Raw genomic sequence first — 16,649 nt, 5'->3', positions numbered from 1 at the left:
CAGGCACCACCGTCCAGCCTGTGTGGAGGGACCCTGTGCCCTCCAAGGCCCAGGGGCAGATAGTGCCCAGCTCGGGGGCATCCTACAGCATCTTCTCCCTTGGGACCATATTCCAGGCTGGGAACGAGGCAGGGGTGGAAGAACCTGGCTGGCTGGTGGGACAGGCAGGCCATGACGTCACTGTGGGGTCCAGGGTCCTCGGGCGGATTGTCTGAGGAAAGGCCAGGCCTGTGGAGGTTGGCTGGTGTCTGAGCTGACTGCCCCCTGCTGAGCTGGGAAGAGGGCCCAGACAGGGGGATGAAGTCAGGTCCTGGGCCCAGGGAGGGTCCCACAGCAGCCGCCCTGTCATTGGGAACTGAGGCTTTGTCCTGTCTGGGCCAGGCAGATTGGTTGTCCCGGGGGCTGCCGGTTCCTGGGTTCTCACCGAGTGGGCCTCAGTGCCTCAGCAGCAGGAGTCTCTTGGGGGAGTGAGGAGGGCCCGAGTCCGGCAGTCTGAGGTGCAGGCCCGTGTGACCCCCTGCAGGGCCCGGGGTGAACTCTGGCCCAGGACCCCCATCGTCAGCTTGCTGGTGACCTGCTGGCACTTGAGTTGGTTCCTGGGGCGTTCTGTTTTGGTTTCGGTTTGCTGTGGGGGAAGGCCCCCGCGCCGTGCTTGTGCTGGAGCCTCTCTGAGTTGTGTTTGGAGGACACTCCCAGAGAGGAGGGGCCTGCTCTTCTTTCCCTGTTCCACGCTGTTCTTCCCAGTGTTTTAAGCTCCAACAGCAAGACAGGCCAAAGGACGTCTGTGCCCACTCTATAGAGAGAAAAACTGAGGCACAGAAAAACTGAGGGGAAGTGAGACACCTTAAGTCAAAAACAGAACAGGAATTTCTTGGGCCCCTGGTTCATGTGCCTAAGGGCAGCAAGTAGAGAAGTAGCAGTAAAGATACTGAGGATATCCCAGCAGACCCACTGGGGGAGGTGAGGTTAGGCTGCTGCTGCAGGAGGCTTGGGGACTGTGCTAAGAACAGGGCTGTGATGCCAACATAGACCTGACTCATGGCCCTCCCCATGTGGAGTCTTCAGAGCTTGTTCCCCTCCAAGAGGTTAGGCTCTGCCATTGTGTCTGGAGTCATCACCGCCGTGGTTGGCAGCCATTGTCCCCACCCAACTGTCCCTAGGGTAAGGCCTGGGCCCTTCACCCCAGGTGCCCAGTCCCCTTCCTGCATGGAAGGAAGGGGGCTTTCGGCCTTTGTCACAGTACCAGCCCCGCCTCCCCGCCCCCACAGAAGCTGCATGTCTGAGAGGCCTGGCTCTGGAACCCTAAGCACCTGAAGACCCAGAGAAAGGGCTCTCTACTGGTGGGATTGGAGACATCCACTGAGGACGTAGAGACATGTTTGTTTGGGGGCGTGGCCCAAAGGAAGGCGTGTCGGCTTTTCCATATAAAGTCAGGGCTGCTCAGAAGTAGATTTCTGGCTTAGGGACCCTCTTGCCTCATGGCACCAGTGCAGCTCTATGTCTGTATGGGGAGCAGTGAGCCCCCGTGTCCCTGGGTACCAGCCGCTGGCCAGGATGGCTATAGAGGAGACCCCCCCCCAACTAAAGGCAGTCAGCCTGTTATCAGACTCCTTGGTTCCCTGTACCCTGTCACCCCGCATCCAGTACCCTGCCTGGGAGTGAAGGAGGGAGCACCTTGACAAAGTGGGGCTTCTGCAGCAAACCTGGAACTGCAAGGTACTCCTCTCCTGAGGAGTCCCCGATGGCTATCTGAGGGGCTCAGGCAGCCTGACTCCCCAGAGCAACCCTCTGAGGGAGCTGCCATCTCCAGAAGCGGGATTCTGCCCACCACCCACCTGCTGGGTGACTTTAGGTTCCTTCCTCCCTCTGGGCCTCTGCTGCCCCTTCTGTGAAATGGAGACAGCCTCGTGGGTGCTCCGAAACAGGGCCTGGAGCAGATGACCTCCCCAAGCCCGCTTCACGGCTGGGAGATGCCCCAGGGCCCTGGGTGTCAGGTAGACAGAGTCTCCCTGAACATGGTCTTCTCATTTCCCTGGACTCCATGTCTCTCCCCTTGGTGAATGCAAGGACCTTGGAGTGCTGTGTCCACCACACAAACCCACACTGTGTTGCCGTCAGAAACAAGGAGACCTCCTCCAGTGTAAAACCAGCTTAACCCGAGAAACTGAGTGGGTGAAGAGGAGAGAGGAAGAGGGCCAACTGCAGATCCTTGGGAGAGTGGTTTCCCAGTCCAAGGAGTCGGACGGTGGGGGAGGGGAAATGTGTTGTGAATCCTGCAGACTGGCTTTGGAAGGACTGGTGAGTGAGGCTTTTGAACTCCGGGACAAAGAGTCAATTGTGACGCCTTTGACCTTAGGACTGGTGGGCGTTGTGAGGCATTTCCACTCAAATTGTTGGGGCAGCAGCTCCAGCTAGCACCACTCTGCCCCTTGGGGCTGGCCTTGCCCTCTGGGAGCTAGGACTCTTCCTGTATCCCCTTCTTACTTGGCTGAAAGCTCCTTGAATAGGGTGTGCACAGAGGGACCCAGCCACCTCTGTCTCTGCTCACTTGTCAGAACCCTCTGGAAGGGACCACAGCCTCCAGGGGATTTTGGAGGTGTGGTTGTGCCCATACTCTGTAATCTCATTCATCTAAAGAGAGATGTGTCTGGAAGGCATTTCAGAGTCAGTAAATAGTAAACACAGGTTCAGGCCGTGCACTTCATATGCATCATCTTACTGGAATCATGGAACAACCCTGTGTGATAGAAGCCACTTTAAGCACTTTGTGTCTAAAGTAACAGGTTAAGAGGTTAAGTCATTTTCCTAAAGTCCCAACAGCTGAGATCTCTCCCTTCTCCAGAGGAAGTGGGGGGAGGGTGAGAATGGGCTGATCCCAGGAGGGATCATCACTGAGTTGGCGATGCTGCAGGTCAAGGACAGACATGGCCTGGCTGAGATGATGACAAGGCTCCCTGGAGCATTGTTGCAGGAGGATGGCTCTGTGTGCCTCCTTCCAGCGTGGTGCTCATTGGTAGTGGGAATTCTTCTTGTTAATTGTCGAGCTTGGGGATAAGCCACAGCTAAGAGAATCTGAGAAGGGTGGTGAATTCCCAACACCAAGGACAAGCATATTCTGGGGAATGCAAGTGGATAGATGTCAAAGACGCCCACAGTGTGGACTTGGGTGACTTCAGGGAAAAATTTTTGATTAAACAGTGGGCCTGGGGCCCAGCCAGAAAAGGACTCTCTTTCTCCATTGATCTACAGGGACAAAAATAGCAGAAAGACTCAGCAGTTTTGTTAAATTTGCCAGCCATTTTTGTCTTATCTTTGAAAAGCCCTCCACCCTTGACATAAGCAACAGAGCCTGAGATGCTGCCTTGGTAGGACATTCTTACGCCTCAAAGACCACATTGGCTTTACCTTCCAGCAGGCAAAATCTGGTCTGACTTCTGGCAGAATCTTGATGGCAGTTGCTCTGATTTCTGTGTTAAGCAAAGCTGCCTCCAACTTTCCAGGATGGTTTCCTTCTTTCAGGACTAGGAGCCAGCCAGGGGATGTGGGGATATGAGTCAGCGGATGCTCAGTTTTTTCCCTGATCCAGCTTTCCTGCTCTGAGTCTTTGCTTCTTTCCTGGCACTAGTGTGATAACCTTGGGAGATATTATACAATACTTCCTTGGAGGCATATAGCTATAGGAATAAGGTAAAAGTATTGTATTGGCAAGAAATTTTGAGCTCCTGGTCCACAGAAGTGAGAAATTGTATAGGTGAGAAAACTAAGCCTTGGGGAGTTTGAGAATCTTCAGTCCCCTCCAAAGTCAGTGCTTTAGTCCCAATTGAGTAGTGAGCAGAGGACAGACACCCACTCAGATTTACTCAAAGGATTCGGGAAAATCTCACCAGAACCCAAGGATGGGAAGGACACCCCAGCCTCACAAGGACTGGGAACCAGAAAGCTGGCAGGAGACAAAGCAGCAGCTACCCTTCTCCCTCTCTTGGGTACCAGGTGGATTGAAAGCCCAGCTGTGATCTCCTAACTGCAGACCAGGCTTCCTTCTCTTCCTGTTCACTCATAACAGTGGCCCATTCACCTGATGCTGGCTTGTCAGGACCAGATTTTTCAGTCAAGATAATAGACATCAACTGAGGATGGTCTCTGGTTCTACAGGGTCAAACTTTGAAGCTTTAATCTGATTGGTTCCTGGCCAGCCAATGGATTGGCAGACTTTGGATCAGGTGCCCAACTCTGGGCCAATCAGCTGTGTCTAGGAGAAATGTCATAGAGTATAAACATGGGTGCCTTTCCAACCTCTATCAGTGGCTTGGAGTACATGTTTTAAAGAAAAGAGATCTAGGGAGGTAAGTTATCTGAAAACATGTTGGCTGCATCTATTTTACTTATTTAATGGCTGTGTGTAGTAGAGAGAGCAAAGAACCAGGAGTCTGAATGTTAGGTTTAAGATCTAATGCTACCCTGTGTGATATAGGCAGGAATCCATTTCCTCCTGAGTATAAGAGAACAGTGATACATACTACATGGGTGTTTTTTTTTTTTTTCCCTCCCATGAAATGTAACCATTTATTATTTGACAAATATCTTTATCAATAAGACAAACTAATAAGCTTTCCTCTCAGATTTGTATGTCCTAATGATTATTTTTTGTTGTCAAAAATGATGCATTCTTCAGCCATATATTTTGTGAGTTGGAATCATTTTAACATTGAAGATGTACCTGTTCTGTTCCTTTGGTATTTCTTCATGAACACTGTTATAACTGGTTCTACATAGGCTTTTTGTAAGTGAGACATACACTGTATATACTCTTCACTTATCCATTTATTTCACAGTTCTTGAATACCTCTTGTGTCCCAGGCCCTATGCTGATTACATGCCTACCCATACAGTTCCTGCCTTTATGGACTTTAAACTCTTAACTGGCGTGAGCATGAGTGGACTGTATTGTGAGACTGGGCTACTTCTGCAGATATTCTGATGTCTTAAATGGACTTCTTCTATATATCCTCTGTCTTTTAGTTAGACTCTGTGCTTACTAAGGAGCCAGCTCATTAGTAGTTTATATTGCCAATCTGCTCTTGAAAAGATGTCCAAATAAAGATAGGATAGGCCGTTTCTAGAGGGACAAGTTTCTTGCAGTCTGTATTACAGATAAGCGAACTAACACTCTTAACTGTGCAACAGCCTTTTAAGAGTTTGGTTCTGGTGAGTGAGCCATATTTGGTTGTGGTAACTGTGGTAACTGTCCCAGCTGACAGAAAGCCTTGATCTCTGACACACTTCTCTTCCTAAGTACAACACATGCATGTTCTTGCAATGTCAGCCTGATCAGCGATTCCAAAGTCCATGCTGCTCCAAGGCTGTCTCTGGGGGGCAGTTGTTGCCCACTTCATGAAGCTGGCTGGAAGGCAAGGGGCCATCGAGCATCAGTCAGGAACAGAAGTGAGCATTCTGATCCAATCTGGGGCCCTCAGCCCAGCTTTAGTCACCCTGGCTGGAGATGGTTCTGAGAATAAGATTGCACGATAGCCTAGCAATGAAAAGTATGGGTTCAACTTAGATAAGCCTGGTTTTAATCTTGATTTGGTTCTTGATTTAGTACTTACTAGTGGTGAGCCTGGGAAGTTACTTGAATGTTCTAAGTAAACTTCGGTCTCCTTGCCTGCAAAATGGTGCTAATTGTACCAATAGCTGTGGGGTTAGTGTGTACTTGTTCAAGAGGAATTAAGTGCTCAGTACATGATAGTTGTTGGTGGCTCCGTCCCTGGTGGCTCAGCAGTAAAGACTTCTCTTGCAGTGAAGGAGATGCAGGTTCGATCCCCCAGTCGAGAAGATCCCCTGAAGAAGGGGATGACAACCTACTCCAGAATTCTTGCCTGGGAAGAGCCTGGTGGGTTACAGTCTATGGGGTTGCAAGAGTAGGACACAACTTAACAACTAAACTGCCACCACTACATGGCATTAAGACGGCTGGACTGGGGCAGCTCGGCCACCAACCGACCTTGGAACACACAGCTAGTCAGTTGCCCTTTTGCAGAGTCAGTTTCCCACCTGGCTAGAAAACAGGTTGCACTTCATGGTGTATGAGGATTCTCTCAGCCCTGATGGTTTGTGAGGTAGGTACAGCAGAGGAAGCTTGCTATGGGGCATGGCAGCCGGAGACCATGCTGGAGACCTGAGTGTCCCTCTGGAGCCTTGGCTTGGCAGCTGTTCTTGGCCCCCGTCTGTGTGTCAGGAAGAGTTAGAGTCAGAGTCCCCTTGGTGATCCAGGAGTAGACCTTGTGGGATCAGGGGCTCCATGCCAAGGCTGGGGAGAGGAGAGGCCCACCTGTGATACCCCATGCTGGCTGTCACTCAGTGGCTCTGTGGCACGCACAAAGCTGACGTGCTGGGGGCGGGGTCTAGCATAGTTGGGAAAGGCTGCCTCGAGGAGCTGGGGGCATTGAGCTGGGCCTGGGAGAAAGTGGGGATATATAGGAGATGGGGGGATAGATAGGAGAGAGGGGAAGAATTCTTGAGGCACCTGAGTGGAGTGCCAGGTGGAAGGCAGAGCCCGCTGGGGCTAAGATGGGAAGGCAGGTGTACAGTTGCCCCAGGAGGTAAGGCTTGATGAAGAAGGCGGAAGGTAGCCAGCAGCAGGTGGGGAGGCAGGCTGGGGCCGTGGAAAATAGGTGAGCAGAAGAGGGACCTGAAAATAGGAGTATTTGAGGCAAGCGGTCCCGGCTGTGGGGAGGCAGATGGTAGGGGAAGGTGTGTCCAGGACTGGGGGCCTGGAAATAGATCTTCCCTTGAGCTAGATCTACACTGGCTGTTGTCAGGGAGGCATCCAGGGGCTTGCCAGCACTAAGGGCTGCCAGCCAGCTGCCAGGTGGCTGGGTGGAGCACTGGGCCCCTGGGCGCTCCCTGTCTTACCTCCATCTATTCAGGTTGGGCAGGTGGAGTGGCCAGTCACCTTGACCTCACATTGGCTCTATGACCAATCATGTCCCACAGCCTTTCCTTGAGTAGACATTTCTGAACAAAAGATGTGGATCCGTGGTGACCTTGGAAACCCAGCTGAAAGTGCCAGAGTGACACCAGCTCATCCCAGCCTCAGCCCCACAGCAACACCTAGCTACCCGCATTTTGTAGGGGAGTGGAGCGGAGAGAAAGCAAGATCGCACTGAGTCCTCTCACCCGCATCTCAAAGGCTGCTTTTCTGGGTTTGAACAGCAAGGGACCAGTTGAACCACACACTGCCCAGAGCCCAACAAGGCTGGTCCTCAGGTGATCAGTCATCACTGAGTCCGTACTACTTGGCTAAGTTCCAGAGTGGTGCTCAGAGGTGACAGAGGCCAACAGAGTCCCACACTTACAGGGCTTACATGTGCTAGAGAAACAGTCACATGTGAAAAAGGAAAATAAGTCTAGATTTTGGTAAGTGCAGTGCAGGAAATAAATGGGCACTATGATAACGATTAATCAGAGGAAGGAGGTGATGGAGTATGGCTGGGAAAGGCCTCTCTGAAGAGGTGCTGGTGGAGCTGAGAATGCTTAGAGCTTGGAGAATGGAGGAAGAATTAGAAGCAAGGCGCTTTGGGGGAGAAGCAGTGAGTGAGGGCAGAGAAGGGGAAGAAGCCACGTGGTAGCAGGCCAAGGCATGCTGTTCTAGGGGTAGTGACCACCACTCACTTGGTGGGAGTCTTGCGGTGTGGCCGCTGCCCCCGCTCCCCAGACATATCCTGGCCCAGATGCCTGGGGAACGGGCAACACTGGAGACCCTCCGTCCACCCCCAACACACACACACACACACACACACACACACACACTCACACACACTCACACACACTCACACACACTCACACACACTCACACCGGGCTTTGTCCCCAGGAGAAGTGACAGTCCTGCTGAAGTGCAAGACAAAGATCCCTCCGCAGCTTTCCTGTATTCTTAAATTAAAATAGACTTCACTGTAGTGCTTTCTGGGATATAATTTGTTAGGGACCTCAGGGAATTTGGGTTTAAAAATTGCTACCCTTGTTCTTACCCCCAAAGTGCCTTGCTTCTAATTCTTCCTCCATTCTCCAAGCTCCAAGCATCTCAGCTCCACCAGCTCCTCTTCAGAGAGGCCTTTCCCAGCCACACTCTATCACCTCCTTCCTCTGATTAATCATTGTCATAGTGCCTGTTTATTTCCTGCGGTTGGGCTTTTAGTAATCACTCTGGTAGATGTGAGGTTTGCCCGACTAGCCACTCTCATCTCTCAGCATCTTTTCAGATTCTGTAATCTCATCCTCTGGGTTCCCGATGCTGACCTGGACTCCCTGGCCTCACTGTGGAGGAACAGCAGGGTGACCCCGTTAGCCCAGTTGGGAAGCCTGGTGGAAGCCAGTGTTCACTGGGAGCTGAGCTGTCAAATGCCAGGAAGTGGAGAGAAGCTGCTGGCTCATGTAACCCCCAACTTCATGTTTGGAACATGCTTTATGGAGCTCTCAGGAGGGGGGGTTTCGTTTAATCGTCTCAGCCCTGGCTCCACGTTCCCTTCTTTGTCAGGCACCTCTCAGCCTCAGGCTAAAATGCATCTGCCTGCCTGAGCTGTTATTGGACTAGATGGTGGGGGAATGGCCCAGGCATCGTGAGAGGTGAGAGAAAGCCAGACTCAGAGGAGGAGTCTGCCAGGGACTGTCCACGAAGTGAGCAAACCGTGAGGGGGTCTCTGAGCCAGTGTGCTGTGGTTGCAGGGCCCTCCCCGCTGTTCTCTCTGGCCTGTCGGCATTGCCACGGGCCCCCCTTGGATCCCGGTGTCCCAGAACCTTAGTGTTTAAGGGATATCCTAAGTGCTCTGAAGCCTGTGTGTCTGTTCTCTGGGGAAGACTCGTCTGGGGAAGAGGGTGTGATCGGGGATGTCAAGCCCTCCTGGGGAGCAAGTGTTCACTTATGCCAGCTAGTGGTGGATTTGGGACATTTTTCAAGGTGACCTGTGTATGAATCAGAATAGTTTATGTTTTATAAAACATAAAACCCTGTGTTCGTATAACACCTTAGAAAGAAGAATGGTAGATGTTGGCATCCGCTCCTTTTCAGGTGGAAATTGAAGCCCAGAGTGGGTCAGTGACTTGCCCAGAGGTTGCATAGCTGGGAGGTGGGGCCCAGGTTGCCACACTAATCCACTGCTGTTTATCCAGGGTTGGGAAATCTGGATGTTTGCGTTTCTCTTCCTTGTGGATTTTACTTCTTTGAAAAGCCAAGCCCCAGAGCTCTCTGCTGTGTGAATTCTCCAGGCCACAGAGAGCAGGAGAGCAGAGGTCAGTCCCGCTGAAGCCCCAGCTGGGGTAGGAGCAAGGCCAAGGCGTGGGGTGGAGGGAGTATGAAAGGGAAGGGGTGTTTGCTGACCCGGTTTCCTGCAGAAGAGTTGTGAGTGTTCTGGCATTTGGCTCAGCCAGGTCCATGAGGTGGGGCTGGACTGGATGGGAGGATGGATCAAGGGCACTTATGGTCTCCCTGGAGATCTGCTTACCAGGACTAAGGGCGTGAGAGCTGAGCCTGAACTGTGCCTGAGCCATGCTTGTCAGGACCCCAACCTGCTCTGCCGTCCCTTTGTCAGAATAAATAGACCTACCCTGGCCCCTTCCCCAACCCCTCATGATCCAGTGAAGAGCTCCATCCCACCTCCTTCCCCTCAGTGGTCTCAGCACCATCTGAATGACCTCTTATATGCAAGGACTGCATCCGTAGGATGCGGTTTGCTCATTCAGTCCACACATGCGGGGCACCTACTGTGTGCCCAGCACTCGGTGCAGCAGTTGACAAGAAGCAGCCATCCCTGTCTTCCCCATAGATGGTATTCTAGGGCTTTCTCTTCCCTCAGGGTAAAGGCCTGGATGCAGTAAGTCTATGATATTGACAATGCACTTCCACATGTGAGGCAGAAAGCCCAGTGCCACTGGGGCCAGTGTTACTGAGGGGCTGGGAGAGTGGGACCATAAGGCACGGTCTGCTCCAGCTTCAGAGATGGGGTAGCGCCTGGGGTGGGTGGTCATGGCTGGAGGTAGCAGGCCATGAACAAGGAGCTGAAGGAGAAAAGTGCTCTAAGCCGAGTAAACGGCATGTGTGAGGTATGGCAGTGGCACAGACAAGGGGGATCTGGCCAGGCTCTGGGGCTGCCAGAGAGGAGACATCCCCTAAGTGATAAACAGGCCGAGGGGATGTATTGTGGGTCTCAAGGACCTCAAATGTCAAGAGAAGGAGACAAGCTGCAGGAGACATTTCTGACCATCTGCCCAAACCTCCCTTTGACAGAGGGGGAATGGAGGCCTGACGTCATTTGCCCAGAGTCCCATGGAGTTTGTGGCAGGTCTGCTGCATGGGCCAGGGACCGCAGGTGCCAAGGTAGCTGTCTCTGAGGCACACTGGCATCTCCTGGCACCTTCGAGGCCTCACCACCCACCCACTCATGGACTGGGGCCCAGCCTGTCCCCCAGGTGAAGGAGGAGGTGAGCGGGCTCTTCAGCTCCCCACCCTGGACCCCTCAGCCTGCTGCTACAGCTGGAGCCAGGACACAGAGAGCAGAGGCAGGCCCAAGAGGGAGACTTCTTTCCTTGTATCCTCCCCAACCACCTGCGTTCAGACAGGCTTATTTTTCAGACAAGGTGCTATCCCCCCAGCAAGGTCATCTTCAGATGCCTCGGCATGAAGGCAAACACCCCCTTTCAGCAACACCACTTCTCAGGACCCAGGTGGGGCTATCACACTGGCTGGCTGTGTTCCCTGGTGCCCCCCATTCCCCGCCTCCCCACCGCTGCCGCTCCAGCCCAAAGTGCTGCCTTCCCCATCCTTTAGGTCCCTCCCTCCCCGCAGGAAGGTGGTGGGGTCTCTGTTGAGGTTGGCCGGGCCTCCACTCCTGGTGTTTCTGGACACTCTGTCTTTTCTTATTTGTTTTCTGTACTTCTAACCAGCGCCCTCACAAAAGCCCCAGCCTCCTCTCTGCTCAGCAGGCTCACCATCTTTTGATTGAGGCAGAATGTTGAGCTGCTGCAATCAGGACAGCCTGGGACCTCATCCCTGCACCAGTGACTGCAGTATTGGCCACAGGCCTCCCCCCCACCCCCAGCCCCGGGCTGGCCAAGTGACCTCCTGGCACCTGGGGTTGGGGGTTTTCTGCCAATTCCAGCCTCCTGCTTCTTGCTCAAGGCATTGGGTCAGCGGGTTGCCACTTGGCACCATGCTCAGGGTGTCATCTCAATGGGCAGAGCAGCCGTGTGCCCTCGTGGGAGGAATGACAAGCTTTGTGTAAAAGTCAATCTCAGTCAGTCTAGGTTCCAAGTTGAGCCACCCACTAACCAGGTGATCTTAGGCAAGCTGCTCATCCTCCTGAGCATCGCCTTTCCTCACCTGTGGTTAGGAGTGAAGACAGTGGGCACGGCTGCTTTCCAGACACCAGGCTCCCCTGTTCCCCGTGACCATTGCACTGGTACCAAGCCAGGCAGGAAGCAGCCCATTCATCTCCATAGTGCCAGGACTCCTGAGATCCCCTCTAAGCCATGGGGCTCCAAAAAAAAAAAGCCAGTTTCAGCTTAGAGGGAGCAAGCAAGGGGAATCTGACCATGTTGGCAACTTTCAGCCAGCTCTCCAAGCAGCCAAATGGGTCATTGGCTACAAACATCCCTGGGATTGTAATGATGATCACAGGGCCCGTGGGCTCCTGCACACCTTTGGAATGGGCTTTGTGAGGCCAAATGCTCCACAGATTAAATTTCCGGAGAAAGAACAGCTGAGAAATAGTCTTGAGCTTTGCTAAGCCACTTCTGTGCTATGACAGCAAAAGGGGAGTGTGTGTGCACGTGTGTGTGTGTGTGTGTGTTCTCCACTGATAAAAGGGAGGGGACAGGCAAAGGAGGAAGATTGTCCACTCGTGAGCCTCCCTCTCTCCTTTAATTTGCATCAGCCAATGAGGCAGCTGGTGCTGCTGTGTTTTCCAGGCTGGTGCTGGTAACAGAAGGAATATGATTAGTGTTGTGGAATTTCATGATCGGGGTTAGGGGTGGCTTCTCCCCTCCCCTTTTTAAAATAAAGTGATGTTTTGAAGAGTTGCCCTGGGGAACTGCTGAAAGCAGAGTGGCTGAAAGACGCTTTTGGTCATGTCAGACGAGGACAAGATTATCCAAGTGAGCGAGGGTGTCTGTCCCCATCAGCCGTGCTGTGGGGCTCCAAGGCCCTTCTGCCAGAAAGCGAGCAAGGGGGCTGTAATCACAAACAGGCCGGGATCAGTTACCACCAGAAGTATTACTTTGGACTCTTGGCTTTGAAGGGGAAGAATGCAGTTTTCCCTGCTCCTCCTCCCCCATCCTTCTCAAGTTAAACGAGATCTGTGAAATCGATCGCTCTGGTACTTAAAAAGAGAGGCCAAAATTCAAGCCAGTGCAGAGTCCTGAAGGCCCAGCATAGGAGGCTTCCACCAGCCTCCACTTGTCTGGGGGCAGGGGTTTGCCTAGCCCAGTTCATTTTGAGGTGATGAGTTAGAGAAGTCCATTTCCCCTGAGTCTTTTTTGTCTACCTGGGGCATCCTTGCCTCCGTCTTGCCTACCAGCCAAGTGTCTTGACCCTTCTGCATGTTTAAGCTGGTGTATTCTGCGTATCTACCATGTACCTGGCACAGTGGGGTGGGGATATAATGAAAATGGCTTAGCACATTGGAGCAGACTCTGACCAGCCTGTAAAGATAACAGAATAATGGGGCTCTCGCCCCCTCTGGCCCCACCTAGCCCTGGGAAGCCCCGCCCCTTGCCTCACCCAGCGCCCCTTTGGCAAGAACCAGATCAACTCCTTCACACTTGGGTATAAATAATACTAAACCAGGAGCACTGACACTGACGGGCATGCTTCCCCTGGCCTTGGTAATGGGAGCAAGACCAGAGTTGGCGAACACCTGAACCTCCTTGCCAACAGAGTTGTGATGTTTGAATTACTAGTCTAGCCTGTTCACAAATGTTTTCGCTTATTCACCATTCCCGTTAAACAACACTACTTCATTGTGTTTCACTAAGAGTTGATTGGAGCACATCTAAGACCTTCATCATTTTATTAAAATTGTTCCTAAGTGACGTTTTTTCACTTTCTTGCTTCATATTTAAAAAGGCCAAACATTCCTAGTTATAGCAGCTGTCCCACGTCACTGAAAGCTGTCCCTCCCAGATGCCAATGAGATGGGTGACAGTCAAAATTATCCCTTTTGAAGAATTAATATGCCCTTATGGATTTATTTCCCAATTTATATTTCCAATATACTTCTAACTTCTATGACTGACTTTTGAGCTTAAGACTTGAGATAGGGATTGTAATTGACTGTTCCCTGGAGGACAGAGAGGAAGCATGCCTGTTCAGCAGGGCTTCACACCAGGGGAGGGAGCAGCCAGGTAGCTGTAGCGCCTCCCCGATGAAGGCTTCACTCCACTCTTCTGCTTCCACTCCAGTCCTGCATCCCAGGTCTCACTACACAGCTGACACAAACCCCCCTCTTTGGAATCAAAGGGCCTCTGCTTTTGTTGGGGCCAGAGTATTTTATCATTGCTAATGTAGTAGCTGGGAGGAAGATTCCGGCCTGCCCTCCATACCCTGATCTCTCTGCCCCCATGGGGCCATCCCTCCACTGCCTGGATGGATTCAGAGCCAGGTTTGCTTGGAACTCTGATCCAGAGACCAGGACAGAGAACAGGGTTGGAGACACCCACATTCTAGGCTAAGGGACAGGCCAGGGTTGGGGAACAGGAGCTGATGATGATATTGCTCACTTCCTGGGGAGTGAAGTTAGAGCCTGCCATGGCCGAGGGCTCAGACTCAGCTGTGCTGACTTGGGCCTGGCAGGGCAAAGACATATTTAAGGGAGGTTGGGAGTGCGGAACTCTTCAAGGCCCACCTCAACACCCAGACATCTGTTCCATCCAGGCCTCCCCACCTTAGAACCACTTCTAGAACAGTCTCTCCTCAAGGGCCCTGTGGTGGTGGGATGACCTCATAGAAGCCAGGAGGGCAGGCTCGGTCAGTGACTTCCTAGCTTCCTCTCTGTCTTTCTGCCATAAGGTACCAGAATCTTGCTGCTGACTGTGGTGGGGTGTTGATCATAGGCAGGCTCTCAAAGTGCATGTGTTAGTTGCTCAGTCGTGTCTGATTCTTTGTGACCCCCATGGATTATAGCCCACCAGTCTCCTCTGTCCATGGAATTCTCCAGGCAGGAATACTGGAGTGGATTACCATTCCCTTCTACAGGGGATCCTCCCAACCCAGGGATCGGATTAGGGTCTCTTGCATTGCAGGCAGAGTCTTTACCATCTGAGCCACTAGGGAAGCCCATTCAGAGTGGGGAGAACCAAACCATGCAATTAAGTGAGTGTGTCATCAGGGGCTAGAGATGAGGCATTGATTCATTCCCCAACTTAACTCCTGCTGTGTGCCACACACTGAGGCATAGAGATCATCAAGGACGGCTTGATCCCCAGTCATGGAGCCTTCAGTCTCAAGGGAAAGGAGGGGACTGGGATTGCTGGTGTAAAAGGGGGCAGAGTATAACTTTGCAGACTCCTCCCCTTAGGGAAGGAGGGGCTGAGGCACCAGAGAGTGACAGGGCCTTGATTGGTGCCCATGGATGTCAGTCACTACTGACTGACCAATCATTATAACTGGTGAGACTAGAATGAGACAGTTGGCCCCAGGCAGTATCTCTGAGGCAGCTGAACTAGGGGTGTGGCCTTTTCTCCTTGGATTGGGATAGGAGCCGTACTGGACCTCATATCTTAGAAACTAAGAAGACAAGATGGTGCCCTGAGGTAGGAGAAGCTCAAGGAGATGGTGTTTGTGTACACTCAGTCACTCAGTAGTGTCTGACTCTTTGTGACCCCATGGACTATAGCCTGTCAGGCTCCTCTGTCCATGGGATTTTTCTAGGCAGAAATACTAGAGTGGGTTGCCATTTCCTCCTCCAGGGGATCTTGCCGACCCAGAGATCAAACCCACATCTCCTGCATTGGCAGGCTTTACCACTGAGCCCTTGGGAAGCCCAGCTCAAGGAGAGAACCTTCCTAAATTACACAAACCCAACTAGGGCTCAGGGTGGTCATCCCATGCCCAGGGTATTCCAACCTCAACTTAAACCTAGTTCTGCTTTTTGGAGACCGTTGATGTCAGAAACTGTGGGAAAGGCAAGAAGGGAATGGTTGAAGCTCCTCCTGTATATCAAACAGTGAGCCAGACAACGTCCATTGTGTAGTCACCACCCTTGCCCTGGAAACCACCGGTGGCAGGACTTCTGTTTCACAGGTCGGAAAGCCCAGAGAGTTCAGACAGCTAGCTTCTTCCCTGTACACTCTGCTGCCTCTTGGTTAATCTCCTGCGGTTCCCTCAGGCAGAAGCACCATGGTGAGGGAAGCTATTTCCTCTGAGTAGCTTTCATTGGAGAAGGAAATGGCAACCCACTCTAGTGTTCTTGCCTGGAGAATACCAGGGATGGCAGAGCCTTGTAGGCTGCCGTCTATGGGGTCGCACAGAGTCGGACATGACTGATGCGACTTAGCAGCTTAGCAGCTTTCCCCACCCATCCTCTGAGGGTTGGATGTAGCAGGGCTCTGGGGCTGCCCTTTGCAGAGGCGCCCCCATGAGTTGCGCCCACCGTGGAAGAGGGCAGTGTGTTCCCTGTGTGAGACACCGTGGCTCCAAGAGTCCCAGTGGAGGCCTGCAGCCAGCCCTTGAAACTGCTTTGAATTTGAAGGGGCTGTTGGTTCATAGAATTCCCTCTGCATTCTTCCAGAAGCCTCACCCAGGGCGTGGGCTTGTCCCTGGTGCTGGGCTTGTGGGACCTCCCTGAGCTTGGCTTTTCTATTCCTGTGAATGGAAAAGGCCCAAATGAAAATGGCCCAATCAGGTGCTGTGCTCACACACAGAGGACTGTGAGAGCTCATGGGTGGGGGAGTGAGCTTCCTGGGTGATCCTGGGCACTATGCAACTAGCAACAAAAATCTCCTGGCCTCAGGTCCCTGTGGGCAAATCCCTCCAGGTGAACTGTGAATCAGAGGCACCTCCCTAGTTTAAGAGACCAGAGGAAGGAACACTGCCCAGGGGCTGAAGAACTGCACTGGACTCTAGTTGGCAGAAGATGCCAGGCCAGAGGGATGGGAGTTGTAGAGCAAATGCCCAGTGCTGACCCCAGGAGCTGGACTCAGAGAGACTGAGGCTGAGGGAAGCAGGGGGGCTAGTGTGGAGGGAGAAGCCAGGCAAGGTGAAAGAAGCCTTGTGCCCATCTTGTTACTGCATTTCGTGCTCAACAGCTGCTCCCCGACTCCCTTCTTTGTCAAACACTGAGCCAGGCAGGGGCTCGACAGGATACCAAGATGAGCAAGACGTGGCCTTTGTCCTCAAGGAGCTCTTGGTCTAGCTGGCCTGACAGCCAACCCAAACCCAAGGTTAGGGTGCAGGGAGAGCATGAGGGCAGGAGAGCAGAAGGCCAGCTCACAGAGAGTCACAGGAGCTTCACAAAGGCAATGGTTTTGAAAGATGAGGCCTGGGCAGCGATGGATCAGAAAGACCATCGTATCTGGGGCTTCTGAGCTCTGTTGGGTATGCACAAAGAAGCATGATGGAGGGCCTTTCCTTCTAGACCACACGAAAGGCTTGTGTTCAGAT

General features: G+C 52.5%; 1 protein-coding gene across 8 annotated transcripts in view; it reads left to right on the top strand.

Annotated features, from left to right (window-relative positions):
* Nucleotides 1-16,649, top strand: part of SH3PXD2A (SH3 and PX domains 2A) — a 249,288-nt gene that overhangs the window by 192,073 nt on the left and 40,566 nt on the right. The gene's annotated exons all lie outside the window — the stretch shown is intronic.

This window comes from Bos taurus, chromosome 26 (assembly GCF_002263795.3).
Source record: "Bos taurus isolate L1 Dominette 01449 registration number 42190680 breed Hereford chromosome 26, ARS-UCD2.0, whole genome shotgun sequence".
NCBI lineage: Eukaryota > Metazoa > Chordata > Mammalia > Artiodactyla > Bovidae > Bos > Bos taurus.
This window is presented reverse-complemented; position numbering and strand designations above follow the sequence as displayed.